The sequence below is a fragment of the Accipiter gentilis genome, chromosome 34 (genome assembly GCF_929443795.1).
Source record: "Accipiter gentilis chromosome 34, bAccGen1.1, whole genome shotgun sequence".
Taxonomy (NCBI): Eukaryota; Metazoa; Chordata; class Aves; order Accipitriformes; family Accipitridae; genus Astur; species Astur gentilis.
The window spans coordinates 16,741,315-16,754,208 of record NC_064913.1 but is presented as its reverse complement, the minus strand read 5'-3'; the positions used below and the strand labels follow the sequence as shown (position 1 = coordinate 16,754,208).

General features: G+C 48.5%; 1 protein-coding gene across 1 annotated transcript in view; it reads left to right on the top strand.

The window, feature by feature from the left end:
* GRIN2B (glutamate ionotropic receptor NMDA type subunit 2B) overlaps positions 1-12,894 on the top strand; it is a 168,143-nt gene that overhangs the window by 146,429 nt on the left and 8,820 nt on the right. The gene's annotated exons all lie outside the window — the stretch shown is intronic.

The window sequence follows — 12,894 nt, the reverse complement described above, 5'->3', positions numbered from 1 at the left end:
GGGCTCATGGATTTCCACTCTCTGAACATGCAGAGAGCCCTGCAGAATTTGAGAGCAGCCATCCAGGCATCTGTCATGCTCCTTCAAGATGCCCTGCTTTGGGAGGAATTCACTCTTCTGAATCTCCTCTTTCCCCTCTTCCAAAGGCCGCATACTGCTTGCAACGCAGTCGGCCCCTCGATGCACTGCTTGGCCGGGATGCAGGGTGCAGCCACGTCCAGGGCAGATGGAGGGGTGCTGGGCTCTACCTCCCTTTTCCTGCCTGCTTAAATTAGCCAGTTCAGACTTTCAGAGTAGGCGGTCACTGACCAATGCCAGGTGGCCAAGAGTCTCTTCTATCTCCAATGTGTGATCCGGTGTCCACGGCAGAAGTGAGGCAGATCAACCTCCTGGCCCGCTGCATCAGCTGGCAAGGGCAGCCGTGTCCAGCGCAAGGAGTCAGCAGAGGAGGTAATCCAAGCCGATAGGCAAAGGGCTACTTATTTTAAGGGATGTTGTTCCTACTCGCCTAGACCCAGATCTGCTTGCAAACGTCTTTGTAGCATGACAGTACCGGGGGAAGGTGTCCCACTGGCTCTGTACAGCAGCCAAAATGCCAGATGCACTCACAGAATCCATTACTGTGCCTGGCTGGGGAACGCTTGTCAAGGTCAGGCTGGCTACACCCCGCGACAGCCACCCCGAGGGTCTCTTTGGACCCTCTTCCTTGGGCCTTGCCTGGGAAGAGCCGCTCCGAGAGATGCCCGTGGCCGCTGACCTGCCGCTTCCCTAGAAAAGCGGGCTGAGGCGCTCCAGCTGTCTGAGGACTTGGATGGTCTCTTGGCTGTGCCCCAGCATTTACTTCCTAATGACATGCAGGAGCGTGGCTAGCGTCACGTCCCCGCCGTGCTGCGCGGCTGCCGGAGCGGGCCCGTCTGAGCTGGGCTGGAGCAGACGCCTCTGTGCCGGGGCGGTCGGCCGGACCGCGGGTGGCTGGAGGCTCCCGGCACCGAGCGTGGTGACCTCTGCCGCTCTCTCTCTGGCCCAGGTGATGCTCACCCTGCCGAGCGTCACCCCTCTGCGCCCAGCTGGCCCAAAAGCGGTGCCAGAGCTGACCCGGGAACCCTCCTCGCGACGGCTGCTCTTTCCCCCGTGTTAACCCTTGCGGCTGCTAGACGAAGCATCGAGCTGCAGCTCTTGACGCCGGTGCAGCCGTGGGCAGTTTCGGGGAGGAGAAGCCCGCTCCTCCCCGAGAGCAGCGCTGGCCCTGCGAGTCCTGCAGGCGAAGAGCTGCTCCCACAGCATCTCCCTTCCAGCTCCCTGCGCCCGCGGCGGGCCGGGTCGCTCTTCTCCAGCACAGATGCCAAACCAGCGCCCGCCGCCTCCGTCTGCAGCGGAGCGGCTGGATGCGGTCCTGGCAGGGGCAGAGCCGGACTGGCCGGGTCGGGTCCCCGCAGGAGCTCTGCCCCGGGGCAGCAGCGCCGGCGAGCCCAGCTGGAGCATCCTCGCCCGCGTCCATCTGGGGTCCGCGTGGGGGGCTGCTACGGCCCCGGCCCCCTGCGAAAGCCCTGCTGGCAAGACGGCCTGTCGCAGAATGCTGCAGTCGGCTCCCGGGTCTGGGTTTCATCTGTCTGTAATCGGGAGGTATAACCCAATTTCCAATAACGGGAGAGCTTCAGACACATTAGGGAAACAAGCGCCTGCGGTATTTTGGTCTAACGAAGGCAATAAATACGGGAAAGATTATAGAAAATGAACTAATGTGTGAAATAATCTAATAGCTACACGTAATTGCCATTCATGTACAGTAGTAATAGAATAAAAGCAAATGTGGACAGCCAGCAGGGCATTTAAATAAAATAATTTAGAATGCAGTAGGTTAATAATAATAAAAAAAACCAGTATCCGTGCCTATAAATTAGTTGGAAATGCCAAAGAAGCTAATAAAGTATCAAAATGGTAATTTTGTAATTGACATAAAAAGGAGAGAAATGGATTTCTGCATGCCTGCAAATTAATATAGATTGCTGAAATTTCACACGCATTTGACTTATTTGCTTTTTAAGATGTTAATGAAATGTTGAGACAAAGGGCCTGTTTCTCTGCAGCAGAGGTCAGCTATTTTTTTCAATAGATATGCCTTTTTTTCCAAAAAATTAAATTTTGGAGTTAAATATTTAGCCAATATTTTTACTGAAAAAAACACCTGGAAAGAGCATAAGGCGGCAGAGGGGAATTCTGATATTTACCAAAGTAGCTCATTTTAGTATACTTGAAACAAAATACTTTGTTTGATATTTCTGACATGTGTTTTTGACTTGTCATTTTCTAAAGGCACTACTCATAAAATTGACCTACATTTTAAAAAAAAAAGGAAAATAAAGATTTTTTTTCTGTAACAAAGGAAAGGGACAGAAGGAGATATTTGGAAGACAAAACAACACACGTAATTCCGAGGTAAATGAAACATTTCAGGTTGATACAAAGCAAAAGTCTCACTGAAAAACCTGCAAAAAAGGATCTGCTGTATTTCTGCAGTAATAGATGCTTGGCCATGAAACTGAAAAATGAATTATTTCCCACATTGTACTCTGCGGCACATTAAATCTGAATTATACAAGGATCCCAGATATGCAGAACACTTAAGCATGTGCTTAACTTTGTGCTCATGAGCGGTGACATTAAAGTCAATGGGCTATTATTCACATGATTGAAGTTAAATGCTTTTCTGAGGTTGCAGCTTTTGTACAACAAATACCTGTTCTGGAGAAGTCCAGGAAAAACGCAGAGCGGGTGTATCTGTCAGCTAGAAATTTTCCCAGGGGACCAAAAATGGGGGTCAGTCTTGTACCTTCTAAGGTCTGTAAGGGGAAGATTGTCTAACTGGATGGCTTGGAGGCCGTACAGATCTTCTCTGGGATTGCGCATTTGCTATCAGCAGACACTTGTGATACTTTCAGACGTTTCTGCGTGATAAAAAGGAAGTTTTATGTGGTGGTGTCCAAAAGCAGGAAACGTGCAGTCCTTTCAACAGCAGTATGATTTTTATTGTCAGGAGACCTTTGTGGAGATACGAGTTATCTCGACAGAAGTCAGACCATGCTACTTCCAGCTCTGTTCTCTCGTGATAATTCAGAACCTTTTTAAAATGCATAGAGTCCGATGCACCTTACTTGACCAAAAAACAAAAAGTAAGGAAGTCCCCTAAACCTTACGTCAGGGGATAGATTTGAATTTCTTTCCACAGTGCTTCTCTAGGGGGACATTTTCCTGTAAATAAGTTGAACTGTGTTCAGTCTTTTCCTTAAATATGAGCTTTATATATAACGTTAGTGGTACCAACTGGTGCTTAATATAACAAACACTGGTTCACAGTGAAGTGTAGAAAACTCAGAGCTCTGATAGTCTGAAATTTTGTGCCTTAAAATCTGATGATTTCTCTGCACCTCTTTGTAAATCATCAGTTACTATAGTACAAACTATTTACAAATACTACATAGTGCAGTATATATCTGTGTAATTAAATATTATGCTAAAGTGTTCTTATTAATAAATAGCTATTAAAATAGCTACAGCATATCGTATGTTAGTAATAGATCTTTCTAACTGGTGGCTTACATTTATTGTGTACATAAATATGATCTCAGATAATTTTTTGCAGTTGTAGATGGGTGCATTTATCGTAGATTTAGTCATTCTGCACTCCTTGGATTGGCACGGTTTTTATGCTTTCTGAGATCCTTGGAACAAACCTCTGTGCCTGTGTGCTAAAAAGTGATTCAGTAGTTTTAAGGCTATAAATGTTTAAAGTCAGTGGGGTTTCAAGCATGCTTTTTCTTCCCTTGCTTCAGTCCTACTTTCTTTGTCATTCTCCCTCTTTTTTTAAGCTCAGCGCTGCGTAGCGCAGAGTAGCGAGGAGGCTGCGATATGCTTTAGCCTTGACTCCGTCTCTCAGGATTCTCTCTTTTCTGTTGATCTGGAGGGATTTAATGGCAGTAAAAAACTTGTAATGGGACTCTTCAGGATTAGTGCCAGTTAAAATGCAGTTTAGTTGGGAACTTAAGCAGGTAAGATACAAGGGGAGGGGATACTCGGAGTCAGGCTGTAGGCTTAATTCCCTCCGGCTGGAAAGGGAGAAACGCAACCCCTTGGGCTCTGCTGGCAGCACGGGTGGGAGCTGCTGGCCGAGGGATGCTGTGGAGCCGTGGCATGGTCCTCCGCTTGCAGCTTCTGCATCCCCCCTGCCGCGCCATCCTGGCCTTTCCCAGGCCTTGGCCACCACTGACTCTTCGTCTTCCTTTTAACCGGCTCTTGGAGCTAACCCTTTGGAGGCTCTGGGCAAATTTGGTCGCTTCTGTGCTAATTGTTTGGCAGTCTGGAAAAAGCCGTCTTCGGAGACTTACGTAAGGGGGGGAGGGAGGGGAGAGCAAAGGATTGTCCTGCTTCTCGCGTCAGTATAAGTCAGCGGAGAGGGAAGCAATGAATATTTTTATTTATTATTTATATGGCGCCATAAATGTACTTGGCACTCTGCAGTCAAATAAAAGACAACAGCCCTGCCACCAGGATTTGGCAACCTGAGAGATGAGAGCTGGCCTCCTTCATCTGAATGATCAGGGCTGAATTGCTGGTGGGGAGGATGAGACCTACAGGATTAAAAAAAAATACAGCAACCCCCTCCCCCGCCCCCCCCCCCGCCCTTTCATTGCTTATGGCTAATGACCGTGACATTTGAAGTTATATGTATACACATATACTCGATAAATATTTGGCAGGTTGTATCTTCCCAGGCATTTTTACTTCACCTGGTGGAAAGGAGCCCAGCTTCTCGCAGGCCTTTGGCTGGTCAAGGTCAAACTTCCCCTGAGTCTTGATGGCCCAGCAGGCTTGCTTGTTCAGGTGTACCTGCTCCAGTGCCCCAGGACTCACAAAGGAGTGATACGGCTTTCATTCCTCTGCTGTCATCTGCTTGCAGATGGGAGGCAGCTTTCTGCAGAAGGCTAAATGAAGGCATTATCTCCCACCTCTGGGATGGTGCTGGGATGCCCCAGCTGCCCTGCCTTGAGTGTCCTCCTTTTTGCTTTGCCTCCCAGCCTACAGAGGTGCTTAAGAAATTGCACTAATGTGATGACTAGGCTTTCCTAATTACTTGGATGAAAATTCTGACCCCAGTGAAGTCTTTGGGAGGTTTGCCAGACTTGCACAGGGTTTCACTCTGCTGCCCAGTGGTTGGTACCCACGTACAAGGTGCTGAAGCAGGATGGCTGCTATTAGTGCTCAGAAGATAGGAGGCTTTGACCTGCCTTTCTTAGTGAAAATGGATGAAAAATGGAATTGCTCCCCCACCAAACCACATCCTCTGATTTTCTCAGAGTGTTTCATAATTCGTTAACCAGCTGTCTCATGTGCAAACAAAGCAGATTTCAAACTCCTCTGTACTTAGCTGCCACCTCTCCTCTCAAGGTCTTTTTCATCAGTTAATTTTCTCCCTCTGAATGAATATCTACACTTCTAATGATACTAACATGAGTGTACTAACCAGCATCTTTCTGCCTCACTAATTTCTGTTTTGTGCTTGCCTGGGATTATTCAGTAGGTGCCTTTTGCCCCATTGCATTTAGCTTCCAAGGAAGCTGACTTCCAAGGATGGAACACATGGCATGATTTGATACTGGGATAAACAGATGATCCCCATCCTCTACATGCATGCAAGCAAAAGTTAAGGGTGCTGTAGCTAAGATCACATAGCCCACTCAATTGCAACAGATATGACTGTGCTTATCTGATACCACGCCTACTATCACTAGGGCTGTGCAAGGAGCTTTCATCTCTGACTAGTGAAGCTCGGTGATTCCACTACAGATGTTCTCTGGTCAAACTTGAGGGACACCTAACAGTGTGACTGACTTGAAGCCTATAGCCTGCCAAATGTGCCCCAAGGAAGTTTTAAAGCCTTAGGGTTACCTTTTGGGTGGAGAAGCTGCACGGAGTCTGCATAACGCTCACACACTTGGCAGACCCAGAAGACACCTGATGTTGGTGGTGGGTGGACTCTGTCCACATCTGATGGTCTGATCCTGGAGCGGCCCCACAGGCCTGGTGTATTCCTAATGCCTGGGCCAGCAGAAAGGCAGTGTGGTCCCAGCATGTGCCTGTAGGTCTGGCTATGGAAGACGTGGGACCCCTGAAATGCCATCTGGAACAACTGCGCTGCCCAAGGTTTTCAGTCTTCTGCTCCGTGCAGAAGCGGCACAGAGCAGATCTGCACATAGCAATCCAGCTTGCAAAGAGGCTGCACAATCCTACTGTGTGCATTGCTCTGGCAATAACTGCATGTGATGGCGGCTTCTTCCACCAATTGGATCTCTGCTTTCATCTCAGTTATTTTACAAGGGCAACTATTTTTAAAGTTGCTATATTTGAACTCCTTTCTTTTGCTTTCACCTGCCCCCCCTCACCTCTGCATTGTCCCTAAGTTGCTCTGTTCCCTTCCCTGACCCACACGTGCCCCTATTTCACCACCAGACATTCATAGATATTTTCCTTCATGTTTGTGGGTCTGACCCACCATACATCTTCCTTTAAAAGTGACTTTAATCCAATTCTTTGCCAACTTTGCTGCAGTCAGCTGCACTAACTGATAACTCCTTTCTCAGACTTATCTAGAGGAATTCATGGGTGAAAGCACTATGCAAACCAAGACCAGAGAATATGAAACATCACTGGCTATTGAATAATAAGATAATCCACAAAGTCAAAGTCTGAGGGAGCACAAGGTATTTTTACGCCCTCTCAAAACTGGCTTATATTGGATTTGATGCTGTTCTTTCCTTTTTTTTTTTTTTCATTCTTTTTTGTTTATAAATCAAGGCATGTATTGTTTGACTGGTGAAGATAAGAAACTGGGTATTTTGCCACTGCAATCTTAGGGCTGTGACTGGGCCCAACAATCGGGAACACTTGATGTGGCAACTGGATTCTGAGCTGTGAGGACTCCCAGCCACTGCTGAGGAGGTGGTGGGTGATATTGTGAGGGAATGCAGAAGAGAGGAAATCGGAGCTAGGGTAAAAGGAGTATCTGAAAACTTGTAGTCACTTAGAAATGGCTGTGAGCTCCACCTTGGGAGTACAAAATGTCTGTAATGTCAAAACTAGGTGACTGTGCAGAAGGGAAAGGGACACTTTAGGAATGAAGTTTGAGAAGTTATCTGTACAAGAGATTCACGAGTAACAGAGGAATGAGCAGCACAGTCTTTTTAGTGTGCTCTCCTCACAGATTATTGCACCAGTGCTATGATTTAGGTTTGCGGTATGATTTTCTGCCTGCATTGTTGGGGTGGCATGCTCCTAGCTGGGTTGCTATTGTAGCAATGTAAAAGTGCCCACCATACCAATAGAGCAGGCTCCACTCTGGGAATCCGTAGAGCACTCCCTCTACCACGACAGATGATGGGGCACAGTTGTGTGGATGTGCCTATGTGCACCATCAAGCAGCATCAAGAAAAGAATACAGTAAAAGCCCTGAAGATGATTCTGGCAGCGATGACTGACATTCCAGAAACAGACTGGTCACCACCTGAATGCAGATCAGGACAGAGTTAACAGCTTCGAAGAACTTGCAAGCTGCAGATGACAAGACTAAAGGACAGAGAGAAACGGATATAACGGATATAGAGAGGCACTGAGGAGAGAAGAGCTTTCCAGTAGTAAAGCCCTGGCACAGGTTGTTCAGGGAATGGGGGAGTCTCCAGCACCAGCCATCTTCAACAGCAGGCTGAGTGAAGAGCTGTCAGGAATGATGATGTCTAGGAGAGACCCACTGGAGCGAAAGGGGCAGAGCAGACATCTTCTCAGAGCCAGATCCAGGTTTGTGTTTCTGTGGCATTGTTCATGGTGCAGCTTGGGGACAAAAATGACATGTTTTGGGGATATGGAAAGGACAAGCCTCCTCTCTTGGAGAGTCATCCATTAGCTGTGAAGCAGTTCGTTTCCTGGCTGAAATAGAGGATACAGAAGCAAGGCAGCTAGGGCGAGACATGTTGCTCTGGACACGGGTGGTCTGTCAAGACTTAAGTGTAGGCTTATTAAGACTTAAGAGTTAGACCTGAAAACCACTGACCCACTCTTTAATTTTTAACAAGTTCTGGATGGAGCTCCTGTGAAAACAGCCTGAATGGATTCTCAGGCAATGAAGAAAGGTACAAGCTGACTGCAGTGACACACAGCTGAACCAGAGCAAGAGGGGACAATTAAGGATGTTTGGGAAATGCAGGCAGGTTGTGCTGAAATTATGCACTTGAGCATGGACTTTGCTTTTCTAGCCTGATGTCACTAAATCTTATGTTGCAGCTCACTAATAAACGCCATCTTTTTTAGAGATATTTGGCCTGTGCCACAACAGCTGTCTGCTGTTTGTATTACTGCCAAAAGAGTAGGCAGAGTGCTGCTTACAGATGCCTGTGCAAAAGGTTGTGGCTGATGCCCTGATGGGCAAGTCCAAGAGAGTGGTGGGCACTCTGGGCTGTCAGCTCCCCACAGTGGCTGGCTCCCTGTACTTTTGGGAGAGACCGTCCCAAGGGCCCAATGGTCCCGTGGCTAGATTCAGCTGTACAAATGTAGATGTCTAGAGCCAATTTAGGTGCACTGGAGTATCCATAATACTGGCTGGCAAATCTGACACAGGGGCTATGAGACACCTGCTCCCAGGGTGAAATTCCCTGAGGCATCTCAACTTGGCACTTAGCACCTGGGCAAATGTGCTGAACCCAGAGTATCTAACTTGGGCTCAAGCTCTTTTGGGCTTGCAGCTCACAGAGGAGCTGAACCTGGGGACCCTATTTTGGTGGGTCTGAGCTGCGGAGCTTCCTGTGGTAGAAAATGTAAACTGGAGGGTCTGGGCCTTACAAAGCGAAAGAAGCCCTCCCAGAGAAGCTGTGTAAAGGTAAGGCACTACACACCTACACCCAACACACTCGCACCAAGTTTTGCCAGCTCATTATGTTATCCAGCAGGGGATTTTTTTTTTTAAAGCGATGTAAAAGTAGATCAACTGATAAAAAAGAGCCCTTTTTGTTGTGAGAGCTTGCTGAGTTTGAGAAACTGCTTTCAATGCTATTGGCAAACACTTTACAGTGTAAACAGGGCCTACATCAGGCAGATAAATAAGTGCAGATGCGCTTTTCTGTAGGAACCATTTGGTGGTAGACAATATATTGAAAAAAAATTCTCATCAAATTAATTGTGGCCAATTAGACATAACCCTTCCCCTCATCCCTGAATCCCCTCAAATCGCGGCAGCCTGAATGGGAAGAGCTCCTATCACCTGTTTCATTATGCAGATTGATATTCGAACATCTGAGAACAATGCTGCTTTCTGCACGGCAGGGCTCCAAATTGCTAATGAAACAGCTCTGCCAGACAAGTCACTAAAACCCGCTCTCACTGCTGCTGCCGACAGCTCTCGTGGCGAGTTGTGGGGGGGAGTGGGAAAGGGGCTCTCCACTCCGAAAGTGCTAATAGCCCCCAGCCTGTGTGTTTATCGCTCTCCAGAGCAGGAAGATTTCTGCTTTCTGACTCCGAGAGGTTACTTTCCCAAAGCCGCGGTCCGCTTTGGACTTAGTGCTTCTCGATTTCAGTTTGTGGAGTGAGGGGTTGAAGAGGCGGGCAGCCGCTGGGCTCTGGACACAGACGTCTCACGTCCCAGAGCTACCCCAGCCCTTGGGGCACGCTTGGCGTCTGCTTCCCACCCCCATCTCTAGCATCCGCCTCCCCCACACCTTTGATGGGAAGCCAGCTCCGTAAAGGGTTTCTCGCACGGGGAGAGCGTGTCCCATCGCCTTGGGTACCAGGGGAGCATCTCGCGACCGAGGCCCCGCGCTGAGCGAGCGGGAGGCTGCAGCTGGGTACATCTCTGCCCAGGGCAATTTGGGCACAGGCTGAGCCCTGCGGGCTCCCTCCCGGCAGTCACCCCTCGAGGCGGGTAGAGCTGGGCAGCAGGACAGGGCTCCTGCTGCAGGGACGTGTGAGGGGGGGCTCCTAAAACGCGGACCCTCTGCAGCCCTGCTTGTCTCTCCCTGTGACTCTCTGCAGCTGGGCTTGCGCAGCAACCGGCGCAGTTGCTCATCTTCCCCTCCCCTGGTATCGGCGCGGTTTTTTGCCACAGCCTCGCAGGGCTCCTCTTTGCAGATGCCTGGGGTAGAGTGCTAGTGTGACTTAGGGCTCTGGTAGGAGAAACATTTCCATGAAATGAGGGGAGAGTTCTCTCATTAATCTGAGTTCTGACCCTTCCTGTCAATATCTGTGGTTAATTCCTTTGTTGATACTGACCGAGGCATTGAGATTACCTCTGCACAGGCTGCCTCCGTGTACTCGGGCCCCGCATTGTGCCTCAACTCCTGTCTCATGTCTCTCAGACTCCTAGACCAGCCTGCCACAACGCCCCGATTCCCTGGGGCTGCCTCTTCTGACCCAGGCCCGCTCTCCCAGCCCTTGGGAGAGGCCAAACAAGTGGCTTTCCTTACTGAACCCTGACAGCAGTGTCAATTAACTTTCCTCCTTATGGATCTTCTCCAGTTCCTCCACGCACGTTCCTCCACCGTGCTGCCAGGAGAGGACACGCTCCTTCCCCTTCTGTCCCATGTATTTTCTGGGAAGGCTTGTATGTCTTCTTGCTCCTTCAAGGTGGAAGTGAGCTCAGAAAGATGCAGCAGGTTTTGGCTCTGGAGAGCTCTTTGGAGATCACTCCATCCCTGGTCTGAGCTGTGTCCACCTACTACTGAGCAACAAACATGGGGATTTTTCAGCTGCCATCTCCTGCCAGAAAGCTGCATGCACATACCACTATTGCTTCTTAAATGTGGAGAAGTTAGGTGCTTGTGTCTGGCTCCGTGGACTGTGGAGTCAGCTGGGCATCAATTGCTTTCAGCTTTGCAAACACCAAACCAGGTGGCTGGGGATGTGTGATCCTCTTAGGCATTCAAGCTAAAGATCTCCGGTGTAGGTCCCATATGGGTCCTTTTCAGACTGTTTCCTGTCTCGTTGTCCACCAGGCTGTGGTTGAAGTGTGTGTGCATGTGGGTGCATGGAGAATAATTTGCATTTGCAGATGCGTTCTGACTGAGGGATGAGCAGGGGGTAAGGGATGATGAGTGAATGCGCAGTATGTGGTTTTGTAGAAGCCATCAGCCTGGCTTCCATTTCTAGAAACATGCTTTTCCAATTGCTGAAAACAGTCATTTCCTTCAAGAGGAATGTTTTCATTTATTTATTGATTGCCCAGGAGATTAAAAATTAAATATGGAGCCTTTCACCTCTGGTTGCTAAGATGGGCCCTTGAACACAGGGGGGACAAAGGATAGTTTGGAGGTGGGATCGTGGCCCTTATCACAGCCCTGCCTGACTCTATAATGCTGCTTATTCCAGTTCATAGACACAGTGATGGAAGCAGACAAAACTAGAGATTGTATCACTGGGAATGGAGGGTGGAGGTATAAAATGGACATTGGATGGTGCCTCTTTTTCTCTTAGAAATCTCTGGGCCCAGAGAGAGGCTGTCATAGCTGCTGCCCCTGCAAAGGGCGTGCTGAAGCTGAGGTCACACCAATGTTGGTTGGGCCTGCCTGCTGCTTGCCTTGCTGACTTTACTCTGTTGGAGGGCTCTGTGGGGATGGGGTTGCCCCATCCGCCCTCACGCCGGGGTTCTGCAGCCTCTGGGGAACCAAGCTGCCCACTTTGCAAACTCCTGTTTTAGCACGTCAGCGGAGAGACTGTGTTCCTTTGCGCCTGGTATGGCAATGCCCTTCTTGTGATGGGTGCCCTAAGCTGCTGCTATAATCAGCTTGGTAAAAAAGAATAATTTTAGCACGCTGCAGTGATTTTTCTCCCATCAAAGTTTGCTTTCATTACAGGTTTTGATAGCTATGAGTTTGTCTTCATCCCTAGGGGCTGTGACAAGGTTCTAAGAGCCACCTTACTGCCTGTTTCATGCTATGTGAAACCTCTTTTTTTTTTTGGTGATGTGCCAACCTATGTTTCAAAAAACAGCCCTGATGTTTTCTATTGGCTTAAAGCAGTAGGACGTGTGTTCTCTCTCGTGCACTCATGTGTGCGCATACAGGCCAGGCCATCTCACCATCCAAACTGGAGAAACAATTCCTTGCACAGCCACATGAGTTGACTGGTACACAGAAACAGGTGACATGAATGGTGCGTTCACCTACCGACACACACAGTTCCTGGTTGGCCTTATCGCTGAGATGTTGTGAATGAGATAGATACACCGCTTTAGTGGCTTTGGCCTCCTCAGCTGAGTTGACCAGGTTCCAAAATGGCTTTGCGCAGAACTCAAGAACAAGGCTCATCTGCGTGTCTTTAAGTTATAGCTATAGACTGCAGCCACTTTCCACTATAGAAGGTGGCAGTACATGACTGTATATGTTCGTGTACCAGGTGAACTGTTGCTGTTAAATGGGTTTGCTCTGACCGTTAGCGTGCTCTTAGCGTGCTTCCCGGGCTCATCCAAATATACAGTCACAGATGGGAGTCAAGAATTAGCACCAGGCAAGCTACTGCTTGATATATCAAGACAGGAGAGGCTTCTCTCCTTCTAACCTACCTTTGCATCTTTTTCTTTACTGCTTATTCAGTTCCTGGCTTACAATTCTGTGCCTCTTCCTGTCTGCTTGTTCTAGGGGTTTTAAGCAGTCTTGATAATTGACAGTCTAAATTTTACTGCTCATAAAACCCCAGAGAGCATTGATTATGACTCGAGTTAAGCAAGTGGCATATAAAATCTCACAGCCTTGCAGCTGTAGGGGAATGTTATGATGAATGTATTTCTTGGGAGCAGCAAAAGGTTTGGAGTATTCTGCCAGCTCTGTTCTGGGCATCAAATGTTACTAGTGACTTGCAGCCACT